This window comes from Rhinoderma darwinii, chromosome 5 (assembly GCF_050947455.1).
Source record: "Rhinoderma darwinii isolate aRhiDar2 chromosome 5, aRhiDar2.hap1, whole genome shotgun sequence".
NCBI classification, from domain to species: Eukaryota; Metazoa; Chordata; class Amphibia; order Anura; family Rhinodermatidae; genus Rhinoderma; species Rhinoderma darwinii.
In genome coordinates this window covers 338971501-338993271 of record NC_134691.1, presented here as the reverse complement: position 1 = coordinate 338993271, position 21771 = coordinate 338971501, and the positions used below count along the sequence as shown (strand labels likewise).

Here is a 21771-nt window from a genome sequence, read left to right as displayed (position 1 = left end):
TTTTAGTTCTTTTTTCACTAAAAATGTGTCAAAAATAGCAGCAAAGCTTAAAGGGGATTTCCAGAACTGTAATATTGATGGTCTATCCTTCGGATAATCTATTAATATCTGATCGGTGGGGGGGTCTGACTTCCTGTACTCCTACCGATCACCTGCACGAAGGGGCACAGCGCTGTACATTTGGTTGTGGCTGTGCCTGGTACTGCTGCTCAGTCCCACTCACATGAAAAGGACTGATCTGCTGTGAGCTGCAGTACCCGGTATAGCCACTACCAAAGGTACAGCGCTGTGCCTGATCGCTATGGCCCACGTCATGCAGCTAATCGGCAGGGTGTAGGGAGTCGATCCCCCACTGATCAGATATTGATGGCCTGTCCTAAGGTCCCAAGAACAGGAAATATTATGACTTTTAAGAAAGACTTGAGAAGGAAATGGAGAAAGGCTTTACATCTTATCATGATCAATCAGAGAATGTGAATTTTTTATTTTTTTTATTACTTTTCATTTGAATGTTTTAGGCCAGTCAGCCCGTATAGGTTGGGTGAATATGATCTTGTATATAAGGTTCTAGAGTATAACAGCACATAAAATGAATGTATGTTTTGATACAATGTGAAGTGTATATATGGTGCAGAGTTTCTGGCGCTTTGTTCATCTATATTTTACCTTAAGGAATATGAAATGTTTTTGTCATTGCAGCAACTTTTTACTTTTTATTAAAGGAGAACACCCAGAACCTCTACAATGAAGTGGTTTTAAAATATTTTTACATTTTATTTATCTACCAGATTATTCCAGTTTAAAGCTGAAGACTTCCTGTGAGAAGAGTTTCTCTGCTGTGTCCCCATGACCATACTTCCTGTCACTATGTTCTAGCAACTCAGTGTTGTCATAGGGACACTATATCTAAGCACAACCAATCGGATCTCTTATTAAATTGTGTCTACCTGTGCTTGTACAATGGAGAATAGAGCTTCTCTTGCTGTGTCTCTATGACAGGACTTCCTGTCACTGTGATCTAGCTACTCAGTGTTGTCATAGGGACACTAGTTCTAAGCACAACCAATCGGATCTTTTATTAAATTGTGTCTACCTGTGCTAGTACAATGGGAAATCGAGCTTCCCACCCTGTGTCTCTCTGACAAGACTTCCTGTCACTGATGTAGCAACTCAGTGTTGTCATAGGGACACTAGATCTGAGCACAACCAATTGGGTCTCTTATTAAATTGTTGCCTGTGCTAGTAATATTTCAATTCGATTCTGATAGGTTATTAACGTCTTCATGACAACTCTGAGCTGCTGGTGTACAGGGGCAGGAAGTATTGTCATGTGGAGTTGATTTTTTCCCATTTTCTGGTAGTTCTCCTTGAATATATGATATATTTTAGCCCTGGTGTGTCTCATCTGCTTTCCTTTGTGAATTCGACCTCGTCGCTCTGTTACCTGTCACTTGGGATTGATTTACACTGTGACTTTAAGTTTGCCGTTTTTCTTTTGACTTTTTGGGTGTGTTTTGCCGCTTGCTATTTATCTGTTTTCGCTGTGAGTTTCCACCGATCTGTTTGCTGCAGAAATAAATTTCCGATGCTTTTTCATATATAAAATGTTATTTATTTAGCCTGGAGAAATGTACAGTATGTGGATAATGGGTTTTGTGTTTACAAGTTCCTTCCATTTGGTTCATTCCAAATCCATTTCTTCGCTACTGGGGGAGGGGAGTGGGGGGGGGGGGTCCTCATCCTCAGAAGCTGCCACTGCTGAACAAGCAATAAAAATAAAAACATTGTAAACATATTGCCGTTGCTTCTTTCTTTTTACAATTAATAAGGGTTGTCAGAGGGATGTGAACCTCTTCTTTCATATTGATGGTCCTTACAGATTCTTAAAGTGGACCCAATACCAAAATGTATGGTCTGACCTGTCAGGGGCGGACATACCGCATGTGCAGCCGGTGCAGCTGCACAAGGGCCCCGCGTGGGAAGGGGGCCCGTTCCTCTGCTGGCCGACTCAGTTCTCAGCTGCGCGATGCTGAGGACTGAGACAGAGGCCCGTGGACCACTGGCGTAGCTATAGGGGTCGCAGCGGTCGCAATTGCGACCGGGCCCCGAAGCCAGGGGGGCCCACGGCCCCCCGCACCACATCAATAAAAAGTTACTATAGTAACTCGGGCCGCGGGCCCCTGTTACTATAGTAACATACTTTACTTACCTTCCTGGTTCCGGATCGCAGCGGAGGTCCTGACGTCAGGCGCTGTGCGCAGCACATGACGTCACAGCGCTATGCGCCGCGCACAGCATGGAGACGACAGAACTCCCGCCGCGGCCGAAGAGGAAGGTAAGATAGCCCTGACTGGCGGGGTCCGACTCCTGGGACCCGCCAATCAGCTGTTTTGAAGGGGCCGCAGCACTCGTACGAGAGCTGCTCCCCTTCATTCCTGTCACTTCATTCCGGTCACACTGTGAATCGGTGTCGGCGATTCACAGTGTGGGCGAGTAGTGAAATGAAGGGGAAGCAGCTCTCGTACGAGTGCTGCGGCCCCTTCAAAACAGCTGATTTGCGGGTCCCGGGCGACACATCAGCTATTGATGGCCTATCCTGTGGATAGGCCATCAATGTTTAGGGACTGCACAACCCCTAAGCCTACGATGTAGCAGGCTTAGGGGGCCCATGAGACAGGATCACAGATTGTGTGATGCTGTCTGCTGGGCCCTGTATCTAAGCCAATCACATGGTAGGCTTAGATACATGGCCCATGCGTGATCCTGTCTGCTGGGCCCTGTATCTAAGCCTACCACACTGTAGGTTTAGATACAGGGCCCCAGCACACAGTAATCTTATACTGTATAAGATTACTGTCTGCTGGACCCTGTATCTAAGCCTACCTTGTGGTAGGCTTAGATACAGGGTCCCACAGACAGTATCACACATGGGCCCTGTATCTAAGCCTTAGGGTATGTGCACAGACACTAATTACGTCCGTAAGTGACGGATGTATTTCGGCCGCAAGTACCGGACCGAACACACTGCAGGGAGCCGGGCTCCTAGCGTCGTACTTATGTACGACGCTAGGAGTCCCTGCCTCGCTGTGGGACAACTGTCCTGTACTGTAATCATGTTTTCAGTACCGGACAGTTGTCCGGCAGCGAGGCAGGGACTCCTAGCGTCGTACATAACTATGATGCTAGGAGCCCGGCTCCTTGCACTGTGTTCGGTCCGGTACTTGCGGCCGAAATACGTCCGTCAATTCCGGACGTAATTAGTGTGTGTGCACATACCCTAACACATGTGTTACTAATCATTTTTTGTGTGTTTTCTTACAGGTTCGGTCGTTGGACTACGGCGGATTCCAGGACTACTTCGATGACAGCTTTTTTTTTTATTAATAAAATGGTTAATGAGGGTTGTGTTTTTTTTTTTTATTTCAATAAAATATTTTTTCTATGTCTTTGTGGTTTTTTTTAAACTATATTACTACCGCCTTAGTAATGGCCGCCGGCTGATTGACAGCATCCATTGCTAAGGCAGGGCTTAGTGTTAGCCGGTGCAGAGGCTAACACTAACCCCCTTTATTACCCCGGTACCCACCGCCACCAGGGGTGCTGGGAAGAGCCGGGTACGATCCAGTACCTGACCATCTGTAGTGATGGTCGGCCACTGGGGTGGCCGCAGGCTGGTATTATCAGGAGGGGAAAGGCCAGATACAGTGGCCCTTCCTACCCTGGTGATGCTAGGCTGCTGCTGCTTTATTGTATCTGGCTGGTTATGAAAATGGGGGGGACGCCACGTCATTTAAAAAATAATTGGAAAGAACGATGTCGGGTCCCCCCCAATTTTCATAACCAGCCAGATACAACACAGCAGCAGCAGGCAGCATTACAAGGGTGGGAAGGGCCACTGTTTTTGGCCTTCCCCAGCCTAATACTACCAGCCTGCGGCCACCCCGGTGCCTGCCCGTCACTACAGCTGGTCGGGTACTGGTTTGTACCCGGCTCTTCCCAGTACCCCTGGTGGCGGTGGGTACCGGGGTAATAATGGGGGTTAGTGTAGACTCTGCACCGGCTAACATTAAGCCTCGCCTTAGTAATGGAGGTTGTCAATCAGCCAGCGGCCATTACTAAGGCGGTGATAATAAAGTTTAAAAAGATACAAGCACATAGAAATTTTTTTTATTGAAATAAAAACACAACCCTCATTAACCATTTTATTGAGAATAAAAAAAACGCCGTCATTGAAGTCCTCGTATCCGAAGTCCAACAACCGAACCTGTAAAAAAAACACAAACACACAAAAATAATCAGTAACACATAAAGAAGCAAAATTATTATTCTTACCTTTCCTGGGTCCAGCGCTGGAGCCGCAATGTCAGCGAGCTGGGCCCTGTATCTAATCCTATCATGTGTGATACAGTCTGCTGAGCTGTGTATCTAATCCAATCATGTATGATACTGTGCTGGGCCCTATATCTAATCCGATCATGTGTGATACTGTCTGCTGAGCCACTGTATCTAATCCTATCATGTGTGATACTGTCTGCTGAGCCACTGTATCTAATCCTATAATGTGTGGTACTGTCTGCTGAGCCACTGTATCTAATCCTATCATGTGTGATACTGTCTGCTGAGCCACTGTATCTAATCCTATCATGTGTGGTACTGTCTGCTGAGCCACTGTATCTAATCCTATCATGTGTGGTACTGTCTGCTGAGCCACTGTATCTAATCCTATCATGTGTGATACTGTCTGCTGGGCCACTGTATCTAATCCTATCATGTGTGATACTGTCTGCTGAGCTGTGTATCTAATCCTATCATGTGTGATACTGCCTTCTGAGCCACTGTATCTAATCCTATCATGTGTGATACTGTCTGCTCAGCCACTGTATCTAATCCTATCCATAGTTTATAGGGTCGTAGTGCTATAGATATGCTATGCTGTCTCCTATACACACACTTTTTTTTGGGGCGGACACATATGTATTGGGGCTATTTCCCGGACATTTTAAGCCCTGAGGGTATGTTCACACGGCAGCGTCTGTTACGGCTGAAATTACTGTGCTGTTTTCAGGAGAAAACAGCACCGTAATTTCAGCCGTAATGGCATGTGCAGGCGTCTTTTGCTGCGTCCACTACGGAAGTAATTGAAGCTGGTTTTCCATGGAGTCCATGGAAAACGGCTCCATTTACATCTGAAGAAGTGACAGGCAGTTTTTTACGCGCCGCCTTTCGACAGCGGCGCGTAAAAAAAAATGACCATCGGCACAGAACATCGTAAGACCCATTCAAATGAATGGGCAGATGTTTTCCGACGCTTTTGAGCCGCATTTTCGGATGTAATTCAATGCTAAAACGCCCAAATTACGTCCGTAAATAGTGTGTGTGTGAACCCAGCCTTAGTGACGCCCCGGCTGCTAGTGCTGCATTGTTGGGTCACTTAGGAGACCCAGCGATGCAGCTGAAAGCGGACCGTCGGCCATGAGAAGTTTGCGGGGTGGGGGGGGGGGGGCCCTGGCACATTATCTGCACAGGGGCCTTTTGCAGTCTGTGTCCGCCACTGTGACCTGTCATCTAGCTATGTCCAAAGGTAATGGAGTTATCACCATATGGTGTTACATAGGACTGCAGGTAACACGTCTCTCAAGAGTTATCATTCTTACTTATCTGTGGTCTTACATAGGACTGTGGTTTGTAGTCTGTTTGCCTTTATTATATTAGTACTATTATTGGCTCTTTTATGTGTTCCCTGCATGATATTATTATGTAGGGATTGTTATTGTGCTTTATTTATTATGTTAGTGCTGTTACTGGCTCTATTATATGTTTATTGTATAGCATTATTATGAAGACTCTATATGCCATTATTATGTGGAAACTTTATAGTATTATTATTATTATTTATTTGTAAACTGGCTCTATTAGTTGTTCACTGTATGGTATTATGTGTGCACTGTATAGTTTATTATTTTTATTATCATCATTATTATTTTATTATTATTACTATCATTATTATTTTTATATTATTATATTATTATTATTTTATATTATTATTATTATTATTTTCATCATTATTATTATTATTATTTTATTATTATTTTATATTATTATTAATATTATTTTCATCATCATCATTATTATTCTTATTATTCTTATTATATTATTATTATTATATTATTATTATTATATTATTATTATTATTATTTTATTATTATTATTTTATATTATTATATTATTATTTTATTATTATTATATTATTAGTATTTTATTATTATTATTTTATATTATTATTATTATTATTATTATTTGCTAATTTGTAAACTGGCCCTTTTAGGTGTTCACTGGATGACATTATTAGGCTTCGTTCACATCTGCGTCGGAGGCTTCGTTAGAGGCCTCCGTCGCAGATCCGGCAGAGATTACCGGAGACAATAGCGCAACGTGCTGTGCTATTGTTTCCGGCAAAATCACGGACACCCTGACGGGAACCTATTAAAGTCAATAGGTTCCATCGGCAACCATTGGGAACCGTTGGTTACGTTAGTCCCTTGTTCAGTTCCTCTGACGGAGCAGAACGACGGAATGTCCCAACGCAGGTGTGAACCCAGCCTTACGTGGGCATTGTGTAGTACTGTTATTTGGACGTTGTAGGACTCTATTACGTGGTCACTGTATGGCACTGTTTTGCTGGTACTGTATGCCATTATTATGTAGGCACTGTTATGCATTATTCCGTTAGTACTGTTATTGGCTCCACTATCTGTTCACTGTATGGCAGTATTAAGTAGTCTGTATACGGTATTATTCTATCCGGGATAGCGTGGTACTATTACTTGTGCAGTATTTTGCTTACCGTACCCTTCAAGGCCTCTATATACTCTTGCGGTTACGTGAATGAGGCGGTTTCCTGCAGCTGTGCGGGTGAGAAGTGACACGAGGGCAGACAGTAGAGGGATGACTGTGTATAAAGCTTCTGGGCAGGGTGTATGAATGTCTCGCTGTCTAGTCCAGGCTGGCGGTGAACCCGGCTCCACTGCGAGGTAGATAAACATCTTATCCGAGATTATTACTTAACAGGCGGGATATTTATATAACGGGAAGATGCGATGACTTTAGCAGCAGATCTCCGCTCTATATTTATCGTCTTGTGTTTTACTATTGTCGGAGGCAGCAGACTATATGACTTCTTGTTCTATAAACACCATCCAATCACAGCGCTACATTACAGGAAGAATTTTTTAAAGGGTTTGTCCAGAATTAGAAAAATGTGGCTGCGTTCGTCCAAAAAGAGCGCCAAACCTGTCCACAGTTTGTTTCTGGTATTGCAGCTCAGCCTCATACCCTTTAATACAGATGAGCTACAATACCAGAAACAACCCATAGACCAGTGTGGCGCTGTTTTTGGAAGAAAGCAGCCATGGTTTTGTAATCCTGGACAACCCCTTTATTATAGGAAGAAAAAGCACCTGAGCAATGTCTTGTGAGAATTGATAACGTTACAGACAAAGATCGCAGGTCGGAGATGGTTTTCTGGAATCTTAGAAGGAAATCTACAGGAAAGTTAATTCAGAATTCGAAGGAAAATATTTTTTCTTTTTTTAGAATCTCCACTATGTCTGTAGAGGTGAGTAACATGGTTAGGGGCGGGGGCTAAAAGAATGCAAAAAGCCCCTGACTAGAGCAATTGGGAAAACAGCCAGGTCTAACTAATAGAGAAGGAATTTACATGCCAATAGTCCTATATCCATACAGCAAGGAAATAAATCCTCATTCTGGGATAGTGGGTGGGGACAAGCAAATGATTCCCTTCTGCCCCTAGTGGCCAACTATATATCCAGATCTGCTTCTGTATAGCTCGGATACATCCTTAAAAGTAAAGTCATTTAATTGACAGCCCCACGACGTAGTGTACATAGTACTGTCCCATCATGCATTGCATATAGTACAGACTCAGCATACAGTGTATATAGTATCGCCCCTTTATGACTACATAAATTCACAATCCCATCATATATTTTATACAGCACATTCCCTGCATACCTTGCATATAGTACAGCCCTATTTTCTATGAATTCAGTACTGTCGATCATACATTATATATGGTTCAACCTTCTTAACAGAGAAAGGAGAATCTCTAAATCCCAGTGATCTGATAGAATTCCACTATATTTATCTGGTCACTGTATAATAATATCTGGGTTTTATATGGGCTCTGTATAATAATATCTGGTTTTATATGGGCTCTGTATAATAATATCTGGGTTTATATGGGCTCTGTATAATAATATCTGGTTTTATATGGACTCTGTATAATAATATCTGGTTTTATATGGGCTCTGTATAATAATATCTGGGTTTATATGGACTCTGTATAATAATGTCTGGGTTTATATGGGCTCTGTATAATAATATCTGGGTTTATATGGGCTCTGTATAATAATATCTGGGTTTATATGGGCTCTGTATAATAATATCTGGGGTTTATATGGGCTCTGTATAATAATATCTGGTTTTATATGGGCTCTGTATAATAATATCTGGTTTTATATGGGCTCTGTATAATAATATCTGGGTTTATATGAGCTCTGTATAATAATATCTGGGGTTTATATGTGCTCTGTATAATAATATCTGGGTTTATATGGGCTCTGTATAATAATATCTGGTTTTATATGGGCTCTGTATAATAATATCTGGTTTTATATGGGCTCTGTATAATAATATCTGGTTTTATATGGGCTCTGTATAATAATATCTGGTTTTATATGGGCTCTGTATAATAATATCTGGTTTTATATGGGCTCTGTATAATAATATCTGGGTTTATATGGGCTCTGTATAATAATATCTGGTTTTATATGGGCTCTATATAATAATATCTGGGTTTATATGGGCTCTGTATAATAATATCTGGGTTTATATGGGCTCTGTATAATAATATCTGGTTTTATATGGGCTCTGTATAATAATATCTGGTTTATATGGGCTCTGTATAATAATATCTGGGTTTATATGAGCTCTGTATAATAATATCTGGGTTTATATGGGCTCTGTATAATAATATCTGGTTTTATATGGGCTCTGTATAATAATATCTGGTTTTATATGAGCTCTGTATAATAATATCTGGGTTTATATGGGCTCTGTATAATAATATCTGGGTTTATATGGGCTCTGTATAATAATATCTGGTTTTATATGGGCTCTGTATAATAATATCTGGGTTTATATGGGCTCTGTATAATAATATCTGGGGTTTATATGGGCTCTGTATAATAATATCTGGGTTTATATGGGCTCTGTATAATAATATCTGGGTTATATGGGCTCTGTATAATAATATCTGGGTTTATATGGGCTCTGTATAATAATATCTGGGTTTATATGGGCTCTGTATAATAATATCTGGTTTTATATGGGCTCTGTATAATAATATCTGGGTTTATATGGGCTCTGTATAATAATATCTGGTTTATATGGGCTCTGTATAATAATATCTGGGTTTATATGGGCTCTGTATAATAATATCTGGGTTTATATGGGCTCTGTATAATAATATCTGGTTTTATATGGGCTCTGTATAATAATATCTGGTTTTATATGGGCTCTGTATAATAATATCTGGGTTTATATGGGCTCTGTATAATAATATCTGGGTTTATATGGGCTCTGTATAATAATATCTGGGTTTATATGGGCTCTGTATAATAATATCTGGGTTTATATGGGCTCTGTATAATAATATCTGGGTTTATATGGGCTCTGTATAATAATATCTGGGTTTATATGGGCTCTGTATAATAATATCTGGTTTATATGGGCTCTGTATAATAATATCTAGGTTTATATGGGCTCTGTATAATAATATCTGGGTTTATATGGGCTCTGTATAATAATATCTGGGTTTATATGGGCTCTGTATAATAATATCTGGGTTATATGGGCTCTGTATAATAATATCTGGGTTATATGGGCTCTGTATAATAATATCTGGGTTTATATGGGCTCTGTATAATAATATCTGGGTTTATATGGGCTCTGTATAATAATGTCTGGTTTTATATGGGCTCTGTATAATAATATCTGGTTTTATATGGGCTCTGTATAATAATATCTGGTTTATATGGGCTCTGTATAATAATATCTGGGTTTATATGGGCTCTGTATAATAATATCTGGGTTTATATGGGCTCTGTATAATAATATCTGGGTTTATATGGGCTCTGTATAATAATATCTGGTTTATATGGGCTCTGTATAATAATATCTGGTTTTTATATGGGCTCTGTATAATAATATCTGGTTTTATATGGGCTCTGTATAATAATATCTGGGTTTATATGGGCTCTGTATAATAATATCTGGGTTTATATGGGCTCTGTATAATAATATCTGGGTATTATATGGGCTCTGTATAATAATATCTGGGTTTTATATGGGCTCTGTATAATAATATCTGGTTTATATGGGCTCTGTATAATAATATCTGGTTTTATATGGGCTCTGTATAATAATATCTGGTTTATATGGGCTCTGTATAATAATATCTGGGTTTATATGGACTCTGTATAATAATATCTGGTTTTATATGGGCTCTGTATAATAATATCTGGGTTTATATGGGCTCTGTATAATAATATCTGGTATTATATGAGCTCTGTATAATAATATCTGGTTTTATATGGGCTCTGTATAATAATATCTGGGTTTATATGGGCTCTGTATAATAATATCTGGTTTTATATGGACTCTGTATAATAATATCTGGGTTTATATGTGCTCTGTATAATAATATCTGGGTTTATATGGGCTCTGTATAATAATATCTGGTTTTATATGGGCTCTGTATAATAATATCTGGTTTTATATGGGCTCTGTATAATAATATCTGGGTTTATATGGGCTCTGTATAATAATATCTGGTTTTATATGGACTCTGTATAATAATATCTGGGTTTTATATGGGCTCTGTATAATAATATCTGGGTTTATATGGGCTCTGTATAATAATATCTAGGGTTTATATGGGCTCTGTATAATAATATCTGGGTTTATATGGGCTCTGTATAATAATATCTGGGTTTTATATGGGCTCTGTATAATAATATCTGGTTTATATGGACTCTGTATAATAATATCTGGGTTTATATGGGCTCTGTATAATAATATCTGGTATTATATGAGCTCTGTATAATAATATCTGGTTTTATATGGGCTCTGTATAATAATATCTGGGTTTATATGGGCTCTGTATAATAATATCTGGTTTTATATGGACTCTGTATAATAATATCTGGGTTTTATATGGGCTCTGTATAATAATATCTGGGTTTTATATGGACTCTGTATAATAATATCTGGGTTTTATATGGACTCTGTATAATAATATCTGGGTTTTATATGGTCACTGTATAATAATATCTGGGTTTATATGGGCTCTGTATAATAATGTCTGGGTTTATATGGGCTCTGTATAATAATATCTGGGTTTATATGGGCTCTGTATAATAATATCTGGGTTTATATGGGCTCTGTATAATAATATCTGGTTTATATGGGCTCTGTATAATAATATCTGGGTTTATATGGACTCTGTATAATAATATCTGGTTTATATGGACTCTGTATAATAATATCTGGTTTATATGGGCTCTGTATAATAATATCTGGTTTATATGGGCTCTGTATAATAATATCTGGGTTTATATGGACTCTGTATAATAATATCTGGGTTTATATGGGCTCTGTATAATAATATCTGGGTTTATATGGGCTCTGTATAATAATATCTGGTTTTATATGGGCTCTGTATAATAATATCTGGGTTTATATGGGCTCTGTATAATAATATCTGGTTTTATATGGGCTCTGTATAATAATATCTGGTTTTATATGGGCTCTGTATAATAGTATCTGGTTTTATATGGGCTCTGTATAATAATATCTGGGTTTATATGGGCTCTGTATAATAATATCTGGGTTTATATGGGCTCTGTATAATAATATCTGGTTTATATGGGCTCTGTATAATAATATCTGGTTTATATGGGCTCTGTATAATAATATCTGGGTTTATATGGGCTCTGTATAATAATATCTGGGTTTTATATGGGCTCTGTATAATAATATCTGGTTTATATGGGCTCTGTATAATAATATCTGGTTTATATGGGCTCTGTATAATAATATCTGGGTTTTATATGGGCTCTGTATAATAATATCTGGGTTTATATGGGCTCTGTATAATAATATCTGGGGTTTATATGGGCTCTGTATAATAATATCTGGTTTTATATGGGCTCTGTATAATAATATCTGGGTTTATATGGACTCTGTATAATAATATCTGGGGTTTATATGGTCACTGTATAATAATATCTGGGTTTATATGGGCTCTGTATAATAATATCTGGGTTTTATATGGGCTCTGTATAATAATATCTGGGTTTATATGGGCTCTGTATAATAATGTCTGGTTTTATATGGGCTCTGTATAATAATATCTGGTTTTATATGGGCTCTGTATAATAATATCTGGTTTATATGGGCTCTGTATAATAATATCTGGGTTTATATGGGCTCTGTATAATAATATCTGGGTTTATATGGGCTCTGTATAATAATATCTGGGTTTATATGGGCTCTGTATAATAATATCTGGTTTTATATGGGCTCTGTATAATAATATCTGGGTTTATATGGGCTCTGTATAATAATATCTGGTTTATATGGGCTCTGTATAATAATATCTGGTTTATATGGGCTCTGTATAATAATATCTGGTTTTATATGGACTCTGTATAATAATATCTGGGTTTATATGGGCTCTGTATAATAATATCTGGTATTATATGAGCTCTGTATAATAATATCTGGTTTTATATGGGCTCTGTATAATAATATCTGGGTTTATATGGGCTCTGTATAATAATATCTGGTTTTATATGGACTCTGTATAATAATATCTGGGTTTTATATGGGCTCTGTATAATAATATCTGGGTTTATATGGGCTCTGTATAATAATATCTAGGGTTTATATGGGCTCTGTATAATAATATCTGGTTTTATATGGTCACTGTATAATAATATCTGGGTTTATATGGGCTCTGTATAATAATATCTGGGTTTATATGGGCTCTGTATAATAATATCTGGTTTATATGGGCTCTGTATAATAATATCTGGTTTTATATGGACTCTGTATAATAATATCTGGGTTTATATGGGCTCTGTATAATAATATCTGGTTTATATGGGCTCTGTATAATAATATCTGGTTTTATATGGACTCTGTATAATAATATCGGGGTTTATATGGGCTCTGTATAATAATATCTGGTTTTATATGGACTCTGTATAATAATATCTGGGTTTTATATGGGCTCTGTATAATAATATCTGGGTTTTATATGGACTCTGTATAATAATATCTGGGTTTTATATGGTCACTGTATAATAATATCTGGGTTTATATGGGCTCTGTATAATAATGTCTGGGTTTATATGGGCTCTGTATAATAATATCTGGGTTTATATGGGCTCTGTATAATAATATCTGGTTTAATATGGGCTCTGTATAATAATATCTGGTTTTATATGGGCTCTGTATAATAATATCTGGTTTTATATGGGCTCTGTATAATAATATCTGGTTTATATGGGCTCTGTATAATAATATCTGGGTTTATATGGGCTCTGTATAATAATATCTGGGTTTATATGGACTCTGTATAATAATATCTGGTTTTATATGGGCTCTGTATAATAATATCTGGGGTTTATATGGGCTCTGTATAATAATATCTGGTTTTATATGGACTCTGTATAATAATATCTGGGGTTTATATGGGCTCTGTATAATAATATCTGGGGTTTATATGGGCTCTGTATAATAATATCTGGGTTTATATGGGCTCTGTATAATAATATCTGGTTTTATATGGGCTCTGTATAATAATATCTGGTTTATATGGGCTCTGTATAATAATATCTGGGTTTATATGGGCTCTGTATAATAATATCTGGGTTTATATGGGCTCTGTATAATAATATCTGGTTTATATGGGCTCTGTATAATAATATCTGGGTTTATATGGGCTCTGTATAATAATATCTGGTTTATATGGGCTCTGTATAATAATATCTGGTTTATATGGGCTCTGTATAATAATATCTGGGTTTATATGGGCTCTGTATAATAATATCTGGGTTTATATGGGCTCTGTATAATAATGTCTGGGTTTATATGGGCTCTGTATAATAATATCTGGGTTTATATGGGCTCTGTATAATAATATCTGGTTTATATGGGCTCTGTATAATAATATCTGGTTTATATGGGCTCTGTATAATAATATCTGGTTTATATGGGCTCTGTATAATAATATCTGGGTTTATATGAGCTCTGTATAATAATATCTGGGTTTTATATGGGCTCTGTATAATAATATCTGGGTTTATATGGGCTCTGTATAATAATATCTGGGTTTATATGGGCTCTGTATAATAATATCTGGTTTTATATGGGCTCTGTATAATAATATCTGGTTTTATATGGGCTCTGTATAATAATATCTGGTTTTATATGGACTCTGTATAATAATATCTGGGTTTTATATGGGCTCTGTATAATAATATCTGGTTTTATATGGGCTCTGTATAATAATATCTGGGTTTATATGGGCTCTGTATAATAATATCTGGGTTTATATGGGCTCTGTATAATAATATCTGGGTTTATATGGGCTCTGTATAATAATATCTGGGGTTTATATGTGCTCTGTATAATAATATCTGGTTTATATGGGCTCTGTATAATAATATCTGGGTTTATATGGGCTCTGTATAATAATATCTGGTTTATATGGGCTCTGTATAATAATATCTGGTTTATATGGGCTCTGTATAATAATATCTGGTTTATATGGGCTCTGTATAATAATATCTGGGTTTATATGGGCTCTGTATAATAATATCTGGGTTTTATATGGGCTCTGTATAATAATATCTGGTTTATATGGGCTCTGTATAATAATATCTGGTTTATATGGGCTCTGTATAATAATATCTGGGTTTATATGGGCTCTGTATAATAATATCTGGGTTTTATATGGGCTCTGTATAATAATATCTGGGTTTATATGGGCTCTGTATAATAATATCTGGTTTTATATGGGCTCTGTATAATAATATCTGGGTTTATATGGACTCTGTATAATAATATCTGGGGTTTATATGGTCACTGTATAATAATATCTGGGTTTATATGGGCTCTGTATAATAATATCTGGGTTTTATATGGGCTCTGTATAATAATATCTGGGTTTATATGGGCTCTGTATAATAATATCTGGGGTTTATATGGTCACTGTATAATAATATCTGGGTTTATATGGGCTCTGTATAATAATATCTGGGTTTATATGGGCTCTGTATAATAATATCTGGGGTTTATATGGTCACTGTATAATAATATCTGGGGTTTATATGGTCACTGTATAATAATATCTGGGGTTATATGGGCTCTGTATAATAATATCTAGGGTTTATATGGGCTCTGTATAATAATATCTGGGTTTATATGGGCTCTGTATAATAATATCTGGGTTTTATATGGGCTCTGTATAATAATATCTGGGTTTATATGAGCTCTGTATAATAATATCTGGGTTTTATATGGGCTCTGTATAATAATATCTGGTTTTATATGGGCTCTGTATAATAATATCTGGGTTTATATGGGCTCTGTATAATAATATCTGGTTTTATATGGGCTCTGTATAATAATATCTGGTTTTATATGGGCTCTGTATAATAATATCTGGGTTTATATGGGCTCTGTATAATAATATCTGGGTTTATATGGGCTCTGTATAATAATATCTGGTTTTATATGGGCTCTGTATAATAATGTCTGGTTTTATATGGGCTCTGTATAATAATATCTGGGTTTATATGAGCTCTGTATAATAATATCTGGTTTTATATGGGCTCTGTATAATAATATCTGGGTTTTATATGGGCTCTGTATAATAATATCTGGGTTTTATATGGGCTCTGTATAATAATATCTGGTTTTATATGGGCTCTGTATAATAATGTCTGGTTTTATATGGGCTCTGTATAATAATATCTGGGTTTTATATGGGCTCTGTTTAATAATATCTGGGTTTTATATGGGCTCTGTATAATAATATCTGGTTTTATATGGGCTCTGTATAATAATATCTGGTTTTATATGGGCTCTGTATAATAATATCTGGGTTTATATGGGCTCTGTATAATAATATCTGGTTTTATATGGGCTCTGTATAATAATATCTGGTTTATATGGGCTCTGTATAATAATATCTGGGTTTATATGGGCTCTGTATAATAATATCTGGTTTTATATGGGCTCTGTATAATAATATCTGGTTTTATATGGGCTCTGTATAATAATATCTGGGTTTTATATGGGCTCTGTATAATAATGTCTGGGTTTATATGGGCTCTGTATAATAATATCTGGGTTTATATGGGCTCTGTATAATAATATCTGGGTTTTATATGGGCTCTGTATAATAATATCTGGGTTTATATGGGCTCTGTATAATAATATCTGGGTTTATATGGGCTCTGTATAATAATATCTGGTTTATATGGGCTCTGTATAATAATATCTGGGTTTATATGGGCTCTGTATAATAATATCTGGTTTAATATGGGCTCTGTATAATAATATCTGGTTTATATGGGCTCTGTATAATAATATCTGGGGTTTATATGGGCTCTGTATAATAATATCTGGGTTTATATGGGCTCTGTATAATAATATCTGGGTTTATATGGGCTCTGTATAATAATATCTGGGTTTATATGGGCTCTGTATAATAATATCTGGGTTTATATGGGCTCTGTATAATAATATCTGGTTTTATATGGGCTCTGTATAATAATATCTGGTTTTATATGGGCTCTGTATAATAATGTCTGGTTTTATATGGGCTCTGTATAATAATATCTGGGTTTATATGGGCTCTGTATAATAATATCTGGTTTTATATGGGCTCTGTATAATAATATCTGGGTTTATATGGGCTCTGTATAATAATATCTGGTTTTATATGGGCTCTGTATAATAATATCTGGGTTTATATGGGCTCTGTATAATAATATCTGGGGTTTATATGGGCTCTGTATAATAATATCTGGGTTTATATGGGCTCTGTATAATAATATCTGGGTTTATATGGGCTCTGTATAATAATATCTGGGTTTATATGGGCTCTGTATAATAATATCTGGTTTTATATGGGCTCTGTATAATAATATCTGGGTTTATATGGGCTCTGTATAATAATATCTGGTTTTATATGGGCTCTGTATAATAATATCTGGGTTTTATATGGGCTCTGTATAATAATATCTGGTTTTATATGGGCTCTGTATAATAATATCTGGGGTTTATATGGGCTCTGTATAATAATATCTGGGTTTATATGGGCTCTGTATAATAATATCTGGGTTTATATGGGCTCTGTATAATAATATCTGGGTTTATATGGGCTCTGTATAATAATATCTGGGTTTATATGGGCTCTGTATAATAATATCTGGGTTTATATGGGCTCTGTATAATAATATCTGGGGTTTATATGGGCTCTGTATAATAATATCTGGTTTTATATGGGCTCTGTATAATAATATCTGGTTTTATATGGGCTCTGTATAATAATATCTGGTTTATATGGGCTCTGTATAATAATATCGGTTTTATATGGGCTCTGTATAATAATATCTGGTTTATATGGGCTCTGTATAATAATATCGGTTTTATATGGGCTCTGTATAATAATATCTGGGTTTTATATGGGCTCTGTATAATAATATCTGGGTTTTATATGAGCTCTGTATAATAATATCTGGTTTTATATGGACTCTGTATAATAATATCTGGTTTATATGGGCTCTGTATAATAATATCTGGGTTTTATATGGGCTCTGTATAATAATATCTGGTTTTATATGGGCTCTGTATAATAATATCTGGGTTTATATGGGCTCTGTATAATAATATCTGGGTTTATATGGGCTCTGTATAATAATATCTGGTTTTATATGGGCTCTGTATAATAATATCTGGGTTTTATATGGGCTCTGTATAATAATATCTGGTTTATATGGGCTCTGTATAATAATATCTGGGTTTATATGGGCTCTGTATAATAATATCTGGGTTTATATGGGCTCTGTATAATAATATCTGGTTTATATGGGCTCTGTATAATAATATCTGGTTTTATATGGGCTCTGTATAATAATATCTGGGTTTATATGGGCTCTGTATAATAATATCTGGTTTTATATGGGCTCTGTATAATAATATCTGGGGTTTATATGGGCTCTGTATAATAATATCTGGTTTTATATGGGCTCTGTATAATAATATCTGGGTTTTATATGGTCACTGTATAATAATATCTGGGGTTATATGGGCTCTGTATAATAATATCTAGGGTTTATATGGGCTCTGTATAATAATATCTGGGTTTATATGGGCTCTGTATAATAATATCTGGGTTTTATATGGGCTCTGTATAATAATATCTGGGTTTATATGGGCTCTGTATAATAATATCTAGGTTTATATGGGCTCTGTATAATAATATCTGGTTTTATATGGACTCTGTATAATAATATCTGGTTTTATATGGGCTCTGTATAATAATATCTGGGTTTATATGGACTCTGTATAATAATATCTGGTTTTATATGAGCTCTGTATAATAATATCTGGGTTTTATATGGGCTCTGTATAATAATATCTGGGGTTATATGGGCTCTGTATAATAATATCTGGGTTTATATGGACTCTGTATAATAATATCTGGTTTATATGGGCTCTGTATAATAATATCTGGGTTTTATATGGGCTCTGTATAATAATATCTGGTTTTATATGGGCTCTGTATAATAATATCTGGTTTTATATGGGCTCTGTATAATAATATCTGGGTTTTATATGGGCTCTGTATAATAATATCTGGGTTTTATATGAGCTCTGTATAATAATATCTGGTTTTATATGGACTCTGTATAATAATATCTGGTTTATATGGGCTCTGTATAATAATATCTGGGTTTTATATGGGCTCTGTATAATAATATCTGGTTTTATATGGGCTCTGTATAATAATATCTAGGGTTTATATGGGCTCTGTATAATAATATCTGGTTTTATATGGGCTCTGTATAATAATATCTGGTTTTATATGGGCTCTGTATAATAATATCTGGGTTTATATGGGCTCTGTATAATAATATCTGGTTTTATATGGGCTCTGTATAATAATATCTAGGGTTTATATGGGCTCTGTATAATAATATCTGGTTTTATATGGGCTCTGTATAATAATATCTGGTTTTATATGGGCTCTGTATAATAATATCTGGGTTTATATGGGATCTGTATAATAATATCTGGTTTTATATGGGCTCTGTATAATAATATCTGGTTTTATATGGGCTCTGTATAATAATATCTGGTTTATATGGGCTCTGTATAATAATATCTGGGTTTATATGGGCTCTGTATAATAATATCTGGTTTATATGGGCTCTGTATAATAATATCTGGGTTTATATGGGCTCTGTATAATAATATCTGGTTTTATATGGGCTCTGTATAATAATATCTGGGTTTTATATGGGCTCTGTATAATAATATCTGGGTTTTATATGAGCTCTGTATAATAATATCTGGGTTTATATGGGCTCTGTATAATAATATCTGGGTTTATATGGGCTCTGTATAATAATATCTGGTTTTATATGGGCTCTGTATAATAATATCTGGGTTTTATATGGGCTCTGTATAATAATATCTGGTTTTATATGGGCTCTGTATAATAATATCTGGGTTTATATGGGCTCTGTATAATAATATCTGGTTTTATATGGGCTCTGTATAATAATATCTAGGGTTTATATGGGCTCTGTATAATAATATCTGGTTTTATATGGGCTCTGTATAATAATATCTGGTTTTATATGGGCTCTGTATAATAATATCTGGGTTTATATGGGATCTGTATAATAATATCTGGTTTTATATGGGCTCTGTATAATAATATCTGGTTTTATATGGGCTCTGTATAATAATATCTGGTTTATATGGGCTCTGTATAATAATATCTGGGTTTATATGGGCTCTGTATAATAATATCTGGTTTATATGGGCTCTGTATAATAATATCTGGGTTTATATGGGCTCTGTATAATAATATCTGGTTTTATATGGGCTCTGTATAATAATATCTGGGTTTTATATGGGCTCTGTATAATAATATCTGGGTTTTATATGAGCTCTGTATAATAATATCTGGGTTTATATGGGCTCTGTATAATAATATCTGGGTTTATATGGGCTCTGTATAATAATATCTGGTTTTATATGGGCTCTGTATAATAATATCTGGGTTTTATATGGGCTCTGTATAATAATATCTGGTTTTATATGGGCTCTGTATAATAATATCTGGGTTTATATGGGCTCTGTATAATAATATCTGGGTTTATATGGGCTCTGTATAATAATATCTGGTTTTATATGGGCTCTGTATAATAATATCTGGGTTTTATATGGGCTCTGTATAATAATATCTGGGGTTTATATGGGCTCTGTATAATAATATCTGGTTTTATATGGGCTCTGTATAATAATATCTGGTTTTATATGGGCTCTGTATAATAATATCTGGGTTTTATATGGGCTCTGTATAATAATATCTGGGTTTTATATGAGCTCTGTATAATAATATCTGGGGTTTATATGGGCTCTGTATAATAATATCTGGTTTTATATGGGCTCTGTATAATAATATCTGGGTTTTATATGGGCTCTGTATAATAATATCTGGTTTTATATGGGCTCTGTATAATAATATCTGGGTTTATATGGGCTCTGTATAATAATATCTGGTTTTATATGGGCTCTGTATAATAATATCTGGTTTTATATGGGCTCTGTATAATAATATCTGGTTTTATATGGGCTCTGTATAATAATATCTGGTTTTATATGGGCTCTGTATAATAATATCTGGGTTTTATATGGGCTCTGTATAATAATATCTGGTTTTATATGTGCTCTGTATAATAATATCTAGGTTTATATGGGCTCTGTATAATAATATCTGGGTTTTATATGGGCTCTGTATAATAATATCTGGGTTTATATGGGCTCTGTATAATAATATCTGGGTTTATATGGGCTCTGTATAATAATATCTGGGTTTTATATGGGCTCTGTATAATAATATCTGGGTTTTATATGGGCTCTGTATAATAATATCTGGGTTTATATGGGCTCTGTATAATAATATCTGGGTTTATATGGGCTCTGTATAATAATATCTGGTTTTATATGGGCTCTGTATAATAATATCTGGTTTTATATGGGCTCTGTATAATAATATCTGGGTTTTATATGGGCTCTGTATAATAATATCTGGGTTTTATATGGGCTCTGTATAATAATATCTGGGTTTATATGGGCTCTGTATAATAATATCTGGTTTTATATGGGCTCTGTATAATAATATCTGGTTTTATATGGGCTCTGTATAATAATATCTGGTTTATATGGGCTCTGTATAATAATATCTGGGGTTTATATGGTCACTGTATAATAATATCTGGGGTTATATGGGCTCTGTATAATAATATCTGGGTTTATATGGGCTCTGTATAATAATATCTGGGGTTTATATGGTCACTGTATAATAATATCTGGGGT

General features: G+C 35.5%; 1 long non-coding RNA gene across 1 annotated transcript; it reads right to left on the bottom strand.

Annotated features, from left to right (window-relative positions):
- Positions 1-1589: 1589 nt before the first annotated feature.
- Positions 1590-2115, bottom strand: LOC142652220 (uncharacterized). The gene is made up of 2 exons (XR_012847781.1): positions 1920-2115; positions 1590-1758 (listed from the first exon to the last, which is right to left on the bottom strand). It is a non-coding gene; the product is annotated as an uncharacterized LOC142652220 (long non-coding RNA).
- Positions 2116-21771: the final 19656 nt, after the last annotated feature.